This window comes from Zalophus californianus, chromosome 8, assembly GCF_009762305.2.
Source record: "Zalophus californianus isolate mZalCal1 chromosome 8, mZalCal1.pri.v2, whole genome shotgun sequence".
Taxonomy (NCBI): domain Eukaryota; kingdom Metazoa; phylum Chordata; class Mammalia; order Carnivora; family Otariidae; genus Zalophus; species Zalophus californianus.
In genome coordinates, this window is record NC_045602.1 from 109,980,694 (window position 1) to 109,987,509 (window position 6,816).

Genomic DNA, 6,816 nt, shown 5'->3' on the forward strand with positions numbered 1-6,816 from the left:
GTGCTGAAGGAGGGGGTGTGGGAGCCGGGGAGTAGGGTTGGCTTTTTGAAGGACAGTCTGGACTCCTTTTCTGTGCGGCGCACTGGGGGACATAGAAGGATTTGGTGGCTGCCTTGGAGCCTGTGTTGTTAGGGGTGTGTGCGTGCGCGTGTGCGCGCGTTAACCATCTTCTTCCCTTTGGGTGTGGGGGGGTGCAGAGAACATAGTCACCTCCAGCCCTGAGGTACTGACCACTCACACCTACCGAAGGCCCTTCCAACCACCCTTCTCCAAAGGTTACCCCAGCCTGAAATGATCCTGCCTTTTTCTGTACCCTCAAAGCACTCCCTCACTCCATCAAGTTTAACCCCAAGTTGCTTGCTAATTACTCATAAGTGCCTCCCCAGGACACTGTAATGCCCCTTGGGTGATAGCCCTCATTTTCTTCACCTTTCCCGTAAAGACTGCTAGTCCTGAACAAGAAAGATGAGCTTCTCTCTTGCTTGTTGAACAAAATTAACTATGCTCACTCCAAACTAGCTCCGGAATAACTCTGGAAACCCTGTATCCAAATTCTGGAAATTCCAGCTCCTGCAAGAAGCCACCCAGATGGATCCTACAAGAACCAAGAACATCTGTAGCTAGTCTTCTAAATCTCAGCACCCAGTGTGGCCTATCTTTCTTTCTACCCCCCACCAGTCTGGTCTTCCTTGACCTGAGGGAGCTTTCATCCAAGTCTGTGAGTTCTGCTAGATCATCCAGAAGAATCAAAAATAATCATCCTAATCATCCAAGGCTGCCAAGCTGAACCCCAATAGCAAAACAACACCTGAAATACGTGTGTAGTTTGTTTGTTTGTTTGTTTACAGTGTACAGAGTGCCTTTACATGTCTTTTAATCCTCCCAGCATTGGGATATTGAGGCAACTTAACCAGAGGCTCACAGCTTAAAAAAATGACAGAGCCTGGATTCCTGAGAAGTTCAGCCACTCTCTGCCTTATAGTAACCAAAAGGCACAGATTCAGCAAAATTCCAATAAGTTACTAGAAGGCTTTTTGTCCTCTTAAATAAATATATGTGTCTTCACTCTCTTGTGTGAACTTACTGACAGTTTGTGGCTATCTTTAAAGGTTATCCAAAAATAACAGATGAAGCATACACTAATGGCAATTAGGCAAGATCTTTATAATCCTAAATGAAAAATGCAAATAAACTGAGCAAAAGAAACCAGACATGAAAAAATCCATACCGTATGATTTATATGAAGGTCAACTTTTTTTTTTTTTTAAGATTTTATTTATTTGACAGAGAGCGAGAGCGGGAACACAAGCAGGGGTAGTGGGAGAGGGAGAAACAGGCTTCCCGCTGAGCAGGGAGCCTGATGCGGGGCTCAATCCCAGGATGCCGGGATCATGACCTGAGCAGAAGGCAGACGCTTAACGACTGAGCCACCTGGGTGCACCTGAAGGTCAACATTAATAAATGTTTTTAGAAGTCAGGATGATAGTGTTTTGTGAGGGAAGGGGAAGAGAGTCAGGATGGCAGGGCAACAGATAGACTTCTGTAGGGATGGGAGTGTTCAGTTTCTATGGTCTGGGTGGTGGCTACATGGGTGTGTTCACTTTACAATATGTCATCAAGATGTTCACTTGTTTTGGGGCACCTGGGTGGCTTAGTCGTTGAGCATCTGCCTTTGGCTCAGGGCATGATCCCAGGGTCCTGGGATCGAGCCCCACATCGGGCTCCCTGCTCCGCGGGAAGCCTGCTTCTCCCTCTCCCCCTGCTTGTGTTCCCTCTCTCGCTGTGTCTCTCTCTGTCAAATAAATAAAATCTTAAAAAAAAAAGATGTTCACTTGTTTTGTGCCCTTTTCTGTATGTGTGTTTTACTTAAATAAAGCATTTATTTAAAACAAAAAGAAACTGAAGATTTGTCCTGGAGTGAGGTTTTTTGTTTTTTGTTTTTTCAAAAATTCAAATGAAAGTAGCAATTAAGAGGTTTCCTTTCTCTCTGGTTATTATAACAGTTTATAGGGAGAGTATCATTAAGTTTTGTGTTTTTTTTTAATCACTTCTCTCAGTTATTTACCCTTAGGGAAAAACCAGTTTTCTGGTATACACACCAGAATAAGAAGCACAGAGGTCATGGTAAGCATAATGTTTTGGAGGAACTAATCAAATTCTAAAGTAATAATTTGCAAATCTAGAGCCATTTCAGTGACCAAACATCACAAAGAATACACATCTACCATATTAGTTGCCTTTTGCTAGGTCAGAAATAACCGCAAAACTTAGTGGCTGAGTAATAAATATTTATTGTCTCAGTTTCTGTGGGTCAAGAATTTGGGAGTGATTTAGCTGGATGGTTCTGGCTCGGGGTCTTTCATGAAGTTGCAGTCATTTGAGGGCATATGGACTGGAGGATCCATTTCCAAGATGGCTTATTCACATGACTGGCGAGCTGGTACTAGGTTTTGGCAGAAGGCCTCGGCTCCCACAACATGGATGGGCCTCTTCACTGGGTTGCTTTAGTGTCCTCACAACATGACAGCTGGCTTCTCCCAAAGCTAGTGATTCAAGGAAAAACATGCAGAAGTTGCAATATCTTTTAAGATCTAGCCTGGGAAGTCATACTCCCATCATCTCTGCAACATCCTATTGCAGTATCCAATTTCCTATTATTACACAGATCAGCCTTCTTCAAAGTGGGTTGATATTACCCAAGGATGTGAATACCCGGAAGGAGAGAGTCATTGGAAGCCATGTTAGGGCCCACAGTCTGCCCTCTGGCCCCCAGAGGATGTGAGAAGATTCATTTCCTCATCACTTAACTACTTTCTAACAGCCGGGGGACAAACCTTCTCTGAGTTTCTACTGAGTTTTCTAGCAGCTAAAGTAGAGCATCACTAGGGAGTACAAACTTAAAAGTATGTCACAAGAGTACTAAGCCACAGAGGTTTAGAGACCAACTTCTTTCTCCTTTCACTGGGCTGTATTGATGCCAGGGAAATGAAAAGCATAGAATCAGTCCCCTTTCAAGCACAAGGTCTTTTTTCCAGAATATAATGGTGTGGAGAATTGGGAGAAACCTTGCCTATTATCTCTCCCAAAGGACAAAGATATGAAAACCGTGACATTATTAAGCCCCTAGACATTCTTCCAAGGCCTGGCCTCTGGCCCAGAATGCACTACTAAAGAGGTACAAAGATGTGTGTTATATGTGCATGTGCACATTCACACACACACACACACACACACACAGTATAGTTAGCATGTGGCGTTCTGGTGGTTTCAGCAGAGCTCACAGGCAATATGAAAGTGTTGCCTGCTTTCAGACATAAGGCTCAACTTGTCTCAGGAGAATAGAGGCAGAAAATCCAAGATGAAATATAATGAGTTTAGAGCAACTCGGAGTTTCCTAGACATGGAAGATCATATCCCTTTCCAAGTATGGAAAGGGTTGAAAATTTTTCTGTCTTCAAGTTGCTGGCCTATCTTATCTTTAACTAAACATCCCTGATTTAGATACTATTACCAGATAACTAACGGCTTAGCGCTGTGCTCAAATAAGTTTGGGAAATAATAAGGTAAACTTAAGTGCATCTTCTTACAGCTTTTAATATGCCGAAGGGCAATATGAATCTCCAAGAGGAGGCTGAGGTATGTATCTATCTTCCAAATGTAATTGACCATGGAATCCCTTTTTCATGGAATCTTTTCCTTAGACACACTTTGGGGAATTCATCTCTGGATATAAAAATCACTTGCACATCTGTTATATTAAAGGCAATGAAGATCTAGTTCTTTGCATTTTTGAAAGCCTGGTGGCTTTTTTATTTCGAGAGAGGGGGAGGGGCAGAGGGAGAGAGAGAATCTTAAGCAGGCTCTACGCCCAGTGCGGAGCCCAACACGGGGCTCTATCTCACAACCCTGAGTGAGATCATGACCTGAGCCAAAATCAAAAGTTGGACGCTTAACCAATTGAGCCACCCAGGTGCTCCAGCTTGATGGCTATTATTATCTTCATCCCGAAATAAACCTACAGTAGTCGTTCCCCGCCCCCTTATCTGAAGCTTCACTTTCCCAGGCTTCAGTTACCCGTGGTCAACCACTGTCTTGTAGTAGATGATCCTTCTTCTAAAATACTGTCAGAAGGTCACTAGTAGCCAATGGCTCATCACAACACCTCTTCCCTTCACTTCATCTCATCACAGTATTTTATTATCTTACATCATCACAAGAAGAAGGGTGAGCACAGTCCAATAAAAGACCACATTGATATAACTTTTATTACAATAGACTATTATAATTGTTCTATTTTGTCATTGTGGCTAATCTCTTACTGTGCCTAAATTATAAATTAAACTTTATCATAGGTGTGTATTGACAGGAAAATCATGTATATATGCGGTTTAGTACTATCTGGTTGTAGCACCTACTGGGGGGTCTTGGACTATATCCCTTGCAGATAAGGGGGAACAATCTGTAAAAGCATCTGTTTTCTGAAAATGTTTGTCCTCTTTCCTCTTAAACAGTTTCCCTTTCCTCAATTCTCTTAATGGCACTGCCATTTCTGTTCCTCTGGGCAACATGATTCTTCTCTCTCATGTGCACTTTCCTTGAGTCCAGCACTGTTCAATAGAAATATAACGCAAACCACATGTGTAATTTAAATTTCCTAGTAGCCACATCTTTAAAGGTAAAAGGAAAGGGGTGAAATTAATTTTATTAGTATATTTAACCCAATATATCCAAAACATTATTTCAACATGTGACACTAAGAACATTAAAAGTGGTCAATAGGGGCGCCTCCCTGGCTCAGTCTGAAAAGCATGCAACTCTTGATCTCTGACTTGTGAGCTTGAGCCCCAAATTGGGTATAGAGATTACTAAAAATAAATAAATAAATAAACAAAAAATGATCAATAGTCACAAGTGTCTAATGGCTATCAAACTAGACCCAAAAAGCCCTCTCGGCACCTTATTTCACTTGCCTCCTAAATGTTTGTTCTGCCTCTGGTTTTACTTTCCAAGCTCACTGCTCCCAGGTTAATCTTACTAAACCACCGTTCTGGTATAATCTCTCCTCTGTTTAAAACGTCTTGGTGAGGGGTGCCTGGGTGGCTAGGTCCCTTGAGCATCTGACTCTTGATCTCAGGGTCCTGAGTTTGTTCCCCACCTTGGGCTCCATGCTGGGCATGGAGCCTACTTAAAAGGGGAAGGAATGAAGGAAGGAAGGAAGGAAGGAAGGAAGGAAGGAAGGGAGGGAGGGAGGGAGGGAGGGAGGGAGGGAGGGAGGGAGGAAAGGGAGGGAGGGGGGAAGGAAGGAAGGAAGGAAGGAAGGAAGAAAGGAAGGAAGGAAAAGAAAGCAAGAAAAGGATTTCAATGGTTTCTTGGCCTACAAAACAACATCCAAAACACTTAACATCCAAGGAGCCCCACATTTAGCATCTTTCCACTTTTCCTCATTACTTCCCATACTCTTGCATAGTATGTTCCAGCAAAAGGAATCTCCCAGTTCTCCAGACAGACTTGACTCTTACCCAGATGTAAACCTCACCCTTCATCTCTACATGAAATTCCTTCCCACCACATATCTGCTTAATCAAGATTCAACCCAACTTCCATGGTTTAGCCCAAAAGATACCTCCCCTTAAATTCCTTACAGATTTCCACAGTTAGCTATGAACCTTCTAATCTTTTATAGTATGTCACTCTTAATGACATGTATCACATACTTCCTTGCCTTAACATTCTTGGTGTACATGTTTTATAATCTCAACTAGATTATGAGAGCTATTAGAATAAAAGTTTGCATCTTCATATCCCCCACAGTGCCTTTTGCCGAGTAATACACACAGAGACACACACAATGTGCTAACAAATGATTACAGTGGCACTAACAACTTTGGGATCCTTTAAAATACTACCATCTTTGCAGTAGACAATGTTTCATACCTGCCACCTCACAACCGTTCTCTCTTCTCCCAGAAATCCCCCGACCTATCTGTAGGTTAGGCCCCAACAGCCATGTTTGCATGCATAACCCCACCACCTTAGAACAGGGACTCACTTCTCAAAGTGTGATACCACATCCTCAATGAAGGCGATTTGCAGAGAGACCCAAGAATGAACAGATGCACAGAGCAAAACAGAAAAACAAAGAGTGCTTTTCCAGTTCTCCCAGTCCTGCCCACTTCCATCCTTTCCTGGGCTGATTACTTTCCTGTCTTTGGGTCCCTTCCTGTAACATTAAAATATTTTAAAATATTTCTTATGTCTCACTCCTTTTTTTTCTTAATCTAGCTTACACTGTTTTCTCTTACTTGGAACCAGAGTCTTAAAACAATAATGATGGAAACCAGGCCCTCATTTTGAAGGCTACTTATTCCGTCCTCTCCCATGACCCAATATCCTGAATAATAACTTTCCTACCATGAGGGCAAGCCCATTCTCAAGGATCCTCAGATTTCAGGCAGCAGAAGAGACAAATGCACAAGACAAAAATTGTCTCCCTTATTTTGGCAGATGGAGGCTATCACAGAATTTATTCTCCTGTCCTTAAAGAATCCCTGTTGCTGGTCAAATTCGCCAAAAGAGAACACCAATGTACATTATCACTAAGTTTTTAATATTTCCCAGGTGATCCCAATGTGCAATCAATGCTCAGAACAAGTTTTCTAAGCTGGTCTTGCTTTGGCATAATTAGTAGTTTGTAAGAATCGCAGAATCTCAGACCAACCTTATCTGCAATTTTAGCAAAAGTCCCAGGGGATTCATATATGTATTAAAGTCTGGGAAGCACTAATTTAGAATACAGGCTTTGGAGTCAGCCAGACC